The following is a 12,856-nucleotide window of genomic DNA, read 5'->3' on the forward strand; positions in this document are numbered from 1 at the left end:
ACTTCCCCCTCTGTTAGAATTTTATCACCCTTGAATGAAAGTTTCCGCTTTTATCGCCGGCTGTCCGAACAATTTCGCGTAAAAATGTAATCTTCGATTTGTCCAAAGAAGCACGCATCTTTCGTATTCTATCTGCAGACGATATTCTCTTCTCATTCTATTTCCTTTTCGTTTTATTTTTCTTTTCTTTTCCACTCGTTCATTTTGCGTGCATGGAAACAGCAACGGCACACAACTCGAAGTTATTTCGTTTTCGCGTTCGCTGTTAGATAGAAATCTCCTCTAGACGCTATCCCAACGCCAGTTGACTCCTCTCGATCTCGATCCCTCTTATTCGTACGTTTTAACAATTATTATTATAACTATTATTATTATCATCATCATTGAACGATCCACGCATCGCAGATTCTAATAAATATCGTGGAAAAAAAGGCGACGGCGGAACGCCGCTCATCACAGATGTTTTCGCTCTGCGTGAAAATTATTCACAACTCGTATCAAGAGCGCGTATCTCCTTCTCTCCTTCTCTCAACCGCGATCTACGATTTTCTTCCAAGATCGCGTTGTTCGGTCCATTACGCTCTTGCGATCTTTCTCGCGATCTTCGCCAGTTTCTAACCGAGAGCATTTCTACCGTGGTAAATCTTAAACGAACCGTGAATTATTTTTGATCGAACGGACGACGTTGTTCGCGTCGAATAGAAAATAAAAAAACATCGACGTGGGTGATCATCGAGGAGTGGTCGAACGTAATCGATGAAAATAACGAAGGAACGAAGGTTTAAAGGAACAATTTTTCGATTCCAATTCGCGATTGCTTTTCACTCGACGATTCAATCTCGTTTTCATCCAAACGATCCGAAAATAACAAGGACAAGGTTGGCTCTGGTCAAAGTTTTAATTATCTTGATTAGATTTTAATCAAACGGAATAAAATGAAAAAGAGGCCGTCGCGAGAAACAACATCGGGCCTCGAAGGATGGGACGATTTCAAAGGAACAACTTTGATAATAAAGTTAGAAAGGATGATGACCCGTGTAAAAGCCGATAGATCGAAAATACCTATCGCGGTAATAGATTCGAACGACGGAAAACGAATCGGTTCGTTTCGCTCTTGAGCAATTTCTTACTCGTAGTAGCGCTCGTTCTAACGTAAGTCCCGCGCGAAAGGGCATAAAAGCGTAGACGCGTGAGCGTGCCTTTGGCCTCGATGACATAAGCACCAAGCATCACGCATCGCGCATCACGCATCACGTGTTACGATGGCTCCCCTCCGAGTCACGACGCGGGAGCGTAAAATTAACGCCAGGAATAACCGATTCCAACTTGGACCGCCACGAATACAAAAAAACTCTACTCGGTTGGGCGAATTCTTGGCCGTAAAAGAGAGAATCGATTCGGAGAAATTCGGATGCGGCGCTTGATTAAAAAATCAAATTTCCAGCGACGCAACGAGATGACCAAATGCAGACGCGAAGGAAGAAAAGGAACACGTTGGGAGTCAACTATCCATGGAAAGGCGAGTTTCGTGACTGGACTACTTTGGCACATTGAATTTCCTTTCTAAAAGGGATAGAATTTTCTCAGGCGAGAGGAACCAATACCTTCTTCCTCCTCGTTCGCCTTGTCAAAGGCTAGAGAGAGAGAGAGAGAGAGAGAGAGAGAGAGAGAGAGAGAGAGAGAGAGAGAGAGAGAGAGAGAGAGAGAGAGAGAGAGACGAATATAAGGCATTTAGGCAGCCAAGTAGACGGACCCCTAGCTACTTCAAGGTCCTTCGTTATTGCGGACATTTTGCCGGTTCTACTTTTTCTACGCGATTTTCCACGCTATATCTATAACGAGACAGACCTTTCCGCGTTACTTTTCGACCGTGCAGAGAGAATATTTCCCCTCGATGAAACTTTTTATTCGAGCATATTTGCGTGCTAAAGTTTCGCAAATTTGTTCCCAATCGCGTAGCCAAATTGTCGCAAAAAGATGGTCTATTCGCGCAAATGGAATTTTTCTATCCGCGCGTCAGTCGCACTCGAGCCGCTATTTAATCCATGATATATACATACATACATATATATATATATATATATATATATATATATATATATATATAGACGCACGCGCGCGATACGTTTGCCAATGTTTTTTAAAGCTAAATGCGAAAGAAATTTCATGATTTTATTTGCGATGCGTCCGATCGTTCGATCGATCGCGACTGACTCGTCCACGGAGATAAAAGAGAATAAAGCATTTTTTTTGCTATAACAGAACATAAAAATACATCAATAACGTCCAGAACGAACGTGCACTTGATATAATGTCACGCGAAAGAACTAAATGAAAAAGGAGAGAAAGAAAGGAAAACAATAGGTCCATCCATCTCGCGAACGAGCTTGGAAAGTTGGAAAGGTATTTGCGCGAGAGATTATTTGCTCCAGTGCTTTCGTATTTTTCGTAAAGCAAATATAGACCAGGCGACTCACTTTCTCTCGATGCATCCCAAATGCATTTTTACCCCCGCCCATATCCGAGTCGGTGCGTTTTGTCGGGCGATTTTCGCTGATTCTAGGTATAACGAAGCGCGTTAAAATTTTCAGCACGACTCACCGTACTCTCGGCGTATGACGGGCGTGCTCGACAAAGCGCGCTTTATTGAATTTCGCGCTAGAACGCTGTGCGTATGTATGAGTAAAAAAATCATAAACGAAGCATAATTCTATGGCGCTGTTACTGCGCGCGATTTATTCCTCCCCGATCGAGTTTTCAAGGATTTTCGATACAATTTTTTTCGTCCATCACTTTTCCTCTTTTATTTCGTTTCATTCATTTTCTTTGGCAAAAATGGTACGTGATCGAACGAATAGCAGGATATCGTTTGTCACGATAAGATTTCGAAAGGATCGTCTTCGACGGACACGAAGTACGATCAAGGATGGTTGTTGTAGTCGAAATTACTAGCTCGTCCGACGATTTATGATGCCGCTCGGATATATAATACCAGGCGCTCTTTTTCTCCATTACTTTTCCGATATTCCCCCAATGTTCTCGGGAGTTACTGCTTAGTTAGCGTTTATCGATGCAACGTTACTCTATTAACCCAAATACTTTGGCAAAGGCTATACAACGCAGTGGTACGTGCCAATGCAGGAAGCATAAATGAAATAACGTTGGTGGAGATTAATATAGGATAAAAGAGGAAAAGAGAAAAAAAAAAAAAAGAAAAAAGAAAAAAAAGGAAAAGAAAAAAAAGAAGAAAAAAAAAAAAACAAAAAGAGGAAACCCAAGACCGTTCGGATCGGTCCCCGTGCTAGCGTATATGCTAGAGACTATAAGCGAGGAGACAAGTTCTAGTCGATTCGCGAACGATAGAGTTAGCGGAGGAGCCCAGGTTATTGACATTGAAGGAAGCGGATCGATACTCAGCGTCTCAATGTCTGCTCACGGAAGTAGAATACTGATTGCTAGCATAAAGCCCATTGTGTCGGGCGCGCCTCGTTAAATATGGAGTATGGAGGCTCGAACCGAAGGAGAGAAGAGGAAGAAGGGCGTAGAAGGGTGTGGTGGGTGTCCGTCGTTTCGCCTTGGAAACACGTAATGCAGCCCGAGGAGAAGGCAGAGCCAAAGCGTCCACCAAAGCTTTGAACGAGCAAAGCGAGAGCGTGCTTACGTCTCTCTCTCTCGCTCGCTCTCCCTGCGTCTGGTGTGCGCGTACTCGAGAGGGTTCCCTCTCGTTATCGACTCGCAAGTTCTCCTTTCTCTCGCGTCCTAGGAAAGCATGACGCGACTACTCGGTCTGTCACCTTAGAGTCCTACTACATCTACTACGGTCTATACCTCGCGAAAACCAAATTCCCTTAGACTTTCCGCGACGAAAAAGTTGTTCGACGACGGCGAGCTTAAGCTTATCTTGTGTCCCGAGACACGTTCGATAGTTGCACGTTCGCGTAATCGTTTTATCTTCCGACGACGAGCTGCAATAACAAAGCTGCGAAACGTCTTCGGATCGACGTTCCCCCCGATAGTAACGGACTGCTACTTGATAACGGATAGCGAAAGTAAACCTCCCACTTGTTTTCACATTGAGCTTGTAAAAACGAGATATCGCGATTCTTTTCTCGCTTTTATATATTCCATCGATTCCATCGATAAATACGATCGTAAAGATGGAAAGAGAACGAACGTAAGATAGGATTATCTCGTACTATCGTCGATTACATCATCATCCAGTTTCTATCCTATAAATATAGTTTCGCGTGTACGATTCTATTCCGATCGATGCGAGATATCGATATATCTATGGCGAGAGGGCAAACCCTCGCGAAATCTCTTGCTCGGAGTTTCGTCGTCCTATTCGTATATTCTGGAATCAAGTGAACGTCGTGGAATAAACTCAACGGTCAGCGTTCGATGACTCCTGGTACGACCGAGAGACAGAGAGAGAAGGGATAGAGCGGGGATTTAATTTCGCAGCAATCGCGAACGTAAACGCGCTGCGCCGATTCCATGAAATCGAATGATTATCTGTACTACTCGACAGTGCGCTCGCCAGAAACTCGCGAGCGAGAATATATCGGGAGAAAATGTTTCCACGTGATAAACGACGCGAGCCTCTATATCTTCTTTCGTTGTCTTTCCCGATTCGCGCAGAGAACAATGAGCGCGAAAGGGGCGAGCTAAGAGAGAAAGATCTTACTCGGGAAATTGAGACTAGTCGAGGAGCGAGCGATGCCGTTTGTACGGATCGAAAATCCATATTTTGAAAACTCAAAACGTAAACTCGGACGTATCCGCGACGGTGACCACCGACGTTGTACTTGATCAAAAATCTTTCGACCGAAAATACTATCTGCTCTCGCGTCCAGAAATATCGGTGGTCCAAGGTGTCGAAAAATTCAAACTATTGGAGTGCCTCCAAATAAAACAACTTGGCGTAGCTTACTTTATTCCTTTCATAACAAAGTCGAGATAATTACGATTCGATCGATAATTGGAATGGAGGCGGCATAATCGAGGGTCACGCGCTAAATAACATAGGTAAAACTATATATCGAGTGGGGGGAGGAGGTACGTCCTCGTTACGGAAGTCGTCGTCGCGAGTATATTTACTCGGCTGAATGGCACGGAGGACGGTGTGAACGCGCGCTACTCTTTTGTCCGCAGTCTGTGCTCGCAATTGCAGCTGCAACGCTCGAGACTGCGCTCTCGAGCTGTTCCTACGACAAGATGAGAGATTGAGGAGGCAGAGAGAGAGAGAGAGAGAGAGAAAGAGAGCGCTTACGCACTCTCACCGCGCGTGCCAATATTAAATTCGACCGAATCCCAGCCTCCGCGCGTCTCTCCTCCCTCTTCACTGGTCTAGCCATGAAAACGAAACGCTTCCCTAAGCGTTTCAGGGTCGTGCGTCTACGGGGAATAGCCGCTTTTAAAGTAGGATCCCGTTCGAGAATGAAATTTTTTTCGAAAATCAGCGACTCTCGAGGGGACGTATATATCGAACGTAGATAGTATCGAACGTAGGTGAAATATTAAATCGTTATCGACGAGGGTTCGCGCAAACTAATTTCCGAGTTCGTCCAACGCTGCTCCTATTATATCGACGATACGATACGTCCTCCTATCGCGAGTACTCGCTGTAAATCGAGCGGCAGCGACAAGTTGCATATGTGTGTGTGTGTGTGTGTATATATATATATATATCCCTTCCTAGCAGAAACTCGCTTTTCCCGCCGATGGAAAGACGAATGCGAAAGAGCGGCAGCTGGGTCAGTGACGTCACTACCTGTCTTGCAGCTCGACTCAGCTCGGCTCGGCTCAGCTCGGTCCCAGCCGTGGGGTATGGGTCAGCTTTGCCGAGCGGGCTTCCTTCTCTTTCTCTCTCGCACACATGTACAACCTCCTACTTCGCCACTCGACTCTGTACCTGCATCTCCGTCTATTCGAAGTTTATGGATCGTTGGTGCACGCGGTGCATTCTCACGAACCTGTTTCGTAACAAAACACCGACGGTCCGATATCTCGGTCGCGCGAGCTCCAAGATTCCACGAGCTTATCGAAGTACTCTTTCTCGTCCGTAAGTTCTACGGAATACGCGATCGATACTCTCTCTCTCTCTCTCTCTCTCTCTCTCTTCTTTCCTTTTTCTCTTCGTCAAGATCAGCGCGCACGCACATTCGCGCGAAAAAAAGGAGAACGTCGTCGCTCGGTGTGCGCGACCGAGAGACAAGCTTCTTCTTGCCCTCGAATTACGTGATCCGTTTTCGCTAATACGGGTATATACTCGCGAGTACATACGATGCTAAAGGATCGAGTATAGCGAAACAAAAGCATTCACCCACGTCGATCCTAGCGGATGGTAGAAGTGGAGGAGGAGGAAGAAACAGCTAATTAGCCGACGATAAATTCTCGTTATGCTCGGCGACTTTACGTCACACGCGAGATTAATTACCGCGATGATAAGACGGATCGAAATCGAACGAGTAACGTCGACGCGACTGCACACGCCTGCACCTACGTCTTCGCGAATATATTATAAAGAAATTTCGACCGATTACAAAACTCATTTTTGCTTTCAAAATTATGATGAAATCAAAATCGTCGATTCTGAAAAAAAAAAACGAACATTTAATTCGATCCGTTTATTAGCCGATTCATAGGAACGAAACGAATATGTCAAACGTTTCGAAAACGATATCGAAAAATGAAAGACGCTGTTATTTCCGGGAATGTTTCATTACGCACGTACGCCATAAAAATTCTTCAATCGTGCAAACTTTCCGCCATATTTAAAAGTCAACGATCAACGACGAAATATCTCGATGAAAACGTTTACATCAACGAATACGTAATTGAATCGATCGCTGTTCACTTTCGAAAATGAACGGGAACGCGTTGGTCGTAAGAAGCAGCACATGTAACGGCGGAAAATATAATCGTAACGTACTTATACTATTCGTAATTTTCGATGTACCGTATAATTTCAAGTTCCTCGGAGACGTCTAATAAGGATGATTACTTGGGGGATGGAGAACTATTCGCGAGTTTTATTCGACGATACGCAGACGGCAGGAAGCGTATCGTTCAAACGCACTCGCGATCGTTAACGACAAACGTTCTTCTTCCAAACGCATTCATAACCTATAATATTGTCGAATTTGTTCGTTCTAATGCTTATTCTTTGTACTCGAGATGCATTATGCACAGGAGACGTCGTGTGGCTTTCGTTCCTAACCTAAAAAGAAGAAAGAAAGAAAGAAATTTTGATCGCTTAGCATTATTATTTGTCCGAAAAATTATTTGTCGAAGGACGAGGATAAAGGCGAATATGAAATTCGCTCGAACGAGCTCGACTCGATGGATAGCACTTGGATCGACTGATTGACTGATTGACAGGAAAGAGAGAAAGGAAAGCGAACTTGCCCGTTCTCTCTCATCAGAGTTATTTCGATAATCGAAGCTCGAGAAGTACGTTTAAGCGAGAAAAAGAGATGAGAGGATAGCATATGCGTGCGTGCGCGCGCGCTCTCGTATGTGAGAAAGAAAGAACCGGTAAAGAGAACCAGTTTTCCGTTTCTTGCTTACGGAAATACGCTTCGATGTATCTGCCATCGTTACGAACAAACGCTTCGATCATTACCAGCAATAATACGATAGAAGGATTTCATCGACTTACGCTAAACAGGCTGTGCTCTCGATCGATACGACTCGTATCACTCTCTCTCTCTCTCTCTCTCTCTCTCTTTCCCCCTCTTATTCCTTTCTAACCACTGTTCTTTTTTCCGTCTCTTCTTCGTTCCCTAACCACGCACTGTCCCTTTGTTCCGTCGCGCTGGGCTACTAGAGAGAAGAGATAAAATGACGTGTATGTAGAGAGAGAGAGAGAGAGAGAGAGAGAGAGAGAGAGAGAGAGAGAGAGAGAGAAAGAGTACTAACGGAAATTCGAGTCAACGTTTAGAAAAAGAAAGAGACATTTGTGAGTAAAGCAATCTTTCTTTTCTTTGGGCAGAGAGCAGAACCGCCACGTATTCCGCGAAACGAGGAAAGGAAGGTCGGGCACAAAAGCGAGAAAAAGGAAAAAAGGGAACGAACGGAACACAAGACGCGCGCGCGTTCTGTGACGCTCTCTCTCTCTCTCTCTCTCTCTACGTGCGTGTATGTATATATACGTATATAGACGTTTCTCTGGCGTCGGTGGCAAAGCGTATATTTTTGTTCGGATTCTTTTACCTTACCAAGGAAGAAGGAGATAAAAATCGTCGCTCGATTTATAACTGGTCCTTGTCGGAAGAGCAATGGTCCATCCTCCAATGGTCCGATCGATTCACACAGACTTTATGGTAAGGTACGCGTAATGGCGCCGTAAACAAAGAGAATGGACACTCCTCTTTGGGGAAACGTAAGCACGACGGCGACAATGACGACGAAGCCCGTCGACGTGACGATAGAACGCTCGAGGATACGAGAGACTCAAAAGGAAATACGACGCAGTCCACGGACGTCGCTCGACTGAGGCGCCGGCGTGTTTACTCCCCTCTCCGCGACACCGCTTGCCCCCTCTACCTGCACCAGAGGCGCGCGCGCCGACTCCCCTCCTCGTTGCCCCTTCGATCGTGCCTATCTCTATCCCTTCTCCTTTTCGAGCCGCCGCCGCCGCCGCCGCCGCCGCCGTGTCGCTCCCCACCCCATTTCACTCGGACCGCTCCTGCCGCTCCTAGCAGCTCCTATGGCAGGGTCCTCAGCTGGTGTCTCTACCTACTTTGCCGTCTTTTCCTACTCTTTTTTTCTTCCTTCCAGGTCTCTTTTTTTTCGGACCGAGAGTAGAGCAAAGAATACATTTTCCCTACTACCTTAGACGCACCACCTCGGACTAGACACGATCGGCTTTCGATAATACTCTTTATCGGTTTACGAGAATTATACGCTCTCGGTCTAACGGTCTCAAGCGTCAATCCTATCCGGTCTATAGATAGGTATATTTTTCTCCTTATTCATCGATTAAATCATCTTCTTCCAGTTTCCGATAAATCACGCTTAAATTCGAGGACCGCAACGCGATAATATTTCACGAGGGAGGGTAAAGCGCACGTACCGTTACCTTTGTGCACGCTTCTATTCCGCGTCCCACAACTTGCGATCCCATAACTCTTCGAGGGTAAAGAAACTTTTTTCCTCTTTCGTCGATGTAACCGCTAACGTTCCTAGCGGTAAGCACGACTCCGAATCTTTTAAAATGGGAAATGTTCGGAAAATCCGAGAAAAGTATACTCGGAGTATTTTCGCGGGCGACCTTTTTGTTTCTCGCTCGATCGAAAGGGGCCATTAATGGTCGCCCCAGAGAGAAGAAACCAAAGACGTCGTAAACTCCCTTTCTTTTTACCTCGGTCTTTTCTCCCAACAAATTTCGACTAGTCGATTCTCCAACGAGCCAATTAATCGCTAATAAAGTGTATGTACTTTGTTCCCAAACACACCCCATTTACCTTCATCCATAGTCGCTCCGAAGTTGTCTCTCGCCTCCTCTTGTTATTACGATGAGTCACAAACTGGTTCCGCCTTACGCCACAACGAATTTTAAACCGACGCGATCTGCATAATTTCTCAATTACGACAATATTAGACGAAGAAATCGATGAGTCCTTCCTTCTATCGGTGATACGCTAAAAATAGATTAGAACGACGCGCAAACGTTCTTCTATTCTCGTGCATCTTTGTGTAAACTCAAAGCCACGTTTCGCATTCCAGTCGGATTCTCGTCCGCGTTGCACTTTACGCTACCCCACTTTTTATGCGGTGCGTAATGACAGGACGAATTCTTCGTCCGGCTACGGGAGAGACCATGGAAAATACTGTAGGTACGTATGACGTTCGTCGCATCCCGAACGACGCCAAGGACCCGTGATTAATGAGGATTAAAACTCTATACCTCGTTAACGGCGCCACCGGATTGACTCTTTGTCATCGACGCATATACGGACGTTCAATTTTGCCTCTCGAGATATACCCACCAAGGTCTCTTTTTATTTGCCGCGATAAAAGTGCATCGACTACGAGGCGTCAAAGTCCAGAAAAGGAGATGCTAGAATCGGGGATGCTTTATGAATCCTTTAATACGTCCAGTCGTATGTCATAATTAATGAGACAGGTATTCCACGGCGACGTCGTATCTCGCGAACGTTGTTGCGCCTGGAGTTCGTGCTTTAATGCACGAGCTCCACCTTGGAATGACGGTGAAGCATAGTTTTGATGGTAATTTCGGCTTCCAGGAAGGATTCACGGTACACCAGGAGACAGGAGAATCCTTTAGCTTTCGAAACAAAATATTGCAGAATTTTGGTTCGCGCCGGTGGTGAGACGAGCTATCGTTTCTCGCGAAGATGCGAACGTCGCTCGCGAGGAATTCGGAAATTCCTATCGGTCTCGAGAGATCCCTGTTGCTCGCATATTCGAGTATTCCTACCGAAAAGTTCGAAACGCGAGCGTATTATACGACACTTTTCGTTGAATCGTCGAACAGAGCTCTCTTCGACGATCTTGCGCTCTTTAAAGGCCATACCCAAGGAAATTGTGTTACTCGATTCAAGTCGGTTCTCTAATAATATTGCTTCACGGAGAGATGGCTCCGATCGATATTTCGACGTCGAAACTAAATTGTGATGGCAAAGCGCCGAGAATATTAGGCACGTCATATCGTCGATTTAATTCGTCGAATTAGCAAAGTTATTATTTCCTGCCTCATCGATGTCCTTCGATGGGCAATAATTCTGATCGTAAAGCTCGACTAGCTTGAGGCAACGGCGATTCTCGATCGAATGTAAAATTCAGAGTTCGTTTCGTTGAAGAAGAGAGCTTTCCCAACTTTTCCGACCGGTAGGAAAATGGTTAATCGTGCGAACGTGCGAGCGAAATTAAGCGTGGCATCCCGTGGCTAACGTGTTACCGGACATACATTCTATTCTCGAACGAAGGTAAGACATTCAGGAGTTTAGACCATCCCGGAGGTTGCTCTAATATCCACGACGAATAAATTAGCAATATTTCGTTGGGGATCTCTCTCGTAGAACGTTTTACATTTCGCATTCCAGCCCCTGGTGGAAAGTTAGGAGCTTATCGCAAGATATTGCAACGACGGCTTTCACAGGTTCCACCTCGAACCTTGCCATCTTTCTCTCCTCGTTCCGTCTCTAAAACGCAATTAAACGGATTAAAAGTCGACCCCGACAAATTCGTCGATTCTAAATAAATCGTAATAGATGGAAACTTTTTTGCGTCCCTCTGCTCGCGATCGCGCTTTTCCGCTTCTAAAGAAAAGTCGAAAGAAAGTTTCCGTTTTACGTAATCGTCGAGTAAAACGAAAAGGGTACGATCCTATGTACGATTGTTGAACTTATGTAACTGTGCCATATCGAAACCGTACAATTGCAATTGCATAACGGTCAACCGGTTAAAGGTAGGAACATATTATCGATTATTATTGCGGCTCGAATCTAAACGAACTTACATTAGATATTAGAGCAAATGATATTTCGATCGGTAGTTTTATCGTCGCGCGAATTATACGAGAAAGTCGTCGAGTATTTCGAGAACGTCGGATTAGTCAGCCAGATCGATGACGCAACCCCAACGCACCTGCCTTCACCTCTACGCTCCATGACGTATACGTTCAACCGTGTATCATCGGAAAATAAAGGAGGAATAAAGGAACGAGCGCGTATAATCCCTCTCTCTTCTTCCGTCCCGAATATTAAAAAACATGCGAGGGCTAAAATCACCGACGCGTACGATGCTCAATCTTCCACGAGAGCTTCAGTTTCGAGCCGGAGAAGCGGCGCTTGTTAACGAAAAGAACCATCGGAGTAATAAAATATGTACGCCGCTCGAAACTCGAGATACTTGGCCAATCTCGTTCGCGTTATTCTATCGCAAAGGCTTAATTACTACGAAATACATAATTAGTGTGGAAAGCGTAAGGCGGGCGAGCCAATTATCCGTTTTCGTTCTCGCTTGTGAATCTCCCTTCCTGTGGGACTTCATTCCAAGGATTTTTCAGGTACGAACGTCCTCGAATTATGATTCGTCGGCTACTGTCAAGTATTCCTTTTTCATTTTTATTTTCAAAAGTCACTAGATATTCGATCTATACGCATCAGGATAGACGACATAACCGCGATCGTTATCGTTACTCACAGCACGTATCCTCGATCAAGCTCGTATTCGTTCGGCCCGTTCAAAGGATCCCTCGACTCTTCTATTTGAAATTGCGACGGATTTAGGAGGAAGAGAGTTTGTCCTAGCGAAATTGGTATCCGGCGCGGTATCGCTTACGGGTGCGATGATATCGTAAGCGAGTGAGACACCTTCCAAGTCTCTCTGTGGCTTTGTCCGTTCTTTCGTCGTCTCGACAACTTTCATTCTCGAATCTCTTTCGCTTCGTTATGGCGAAAGGCGATATTCCAGAAATACTGCTTTCGTTACGGTGTAAAGTATACGCTTTACGGTACGAGGGGAGAAATACGAATAGCCGTAATGTAGTTTAAGCGACATCAAGACCGCGCGACGTCTACTTAGGTAATGCTAGTAGAACCGCTAGTTGCAAATAATTCCTCTTCCCTTCGCACGCGGTACCTCAAATGCGCTTAATTAAATGCATTTAATTATTTCACTCGATTCGAACGGCGACGCTTATACGTGCTAATGATATGATATTGATACGCAAGCGGTAACTCGAATTCGTACGTTGAACAAGAAACGAACCTTGGCTCTATCTTATAAATAAGTATTCGAAATTTCCTCTCGGAAGTGCTCGCTGCGACATTTCGTTCTTTCCCGTTGATTTACAGCTCCTCTACCGTAACCATCTCCCTCCGTA

At 45.2% G+C, this 12,856-nt stretch overlaps 1 protein-coding gene across 13 annotated transcripts in view; it reads right to left on the bottom strand.

The window, feature by feature from the left end:
- Positions 1–8,509, bottom strand: part of LOC124422605 (ankyrin repeat domain-containing protein 50) — a 45,647-nt gene extending 37,138 nt beyond the window's left edge. For 8 of the 13 annotated variants that reach the window (XM_046959288.1, XM_046959291.1, XM_046959297.1 and 5 more), the window contains exon 1: positions 8,223–8,508. The gene's annotated coding sequence lies outside the window, so the exon portion shown is untranslated. Of the gene's footprint in view, positions 1–8,217 lie in introns of all 13 variants that reach the window. The other 5 variants (XM_046959299.1, XM_046959300.1, XM_046959293.1 and 2 more) reach the window with 3 other exon arrangements.
- Between the last annotated feature and the right edge of the window lie 4,347 nt (positions 8,510–12,856).

The sequence above is a fragment of the Vespa crabro genome, chromosome 3 (assembly GCF_910589235.1).
Source record: "Vespa crabro chromosome 3, iyVesCrab1.2, whole genome shotgun sequence".
In the NCBI taxonomy this organism is placed as follows: Eukaryota; Metazoa; Arthropoda; class Insecta; order Hymenoptera; family Vespidae; genus Vespa; species Vespa crabro.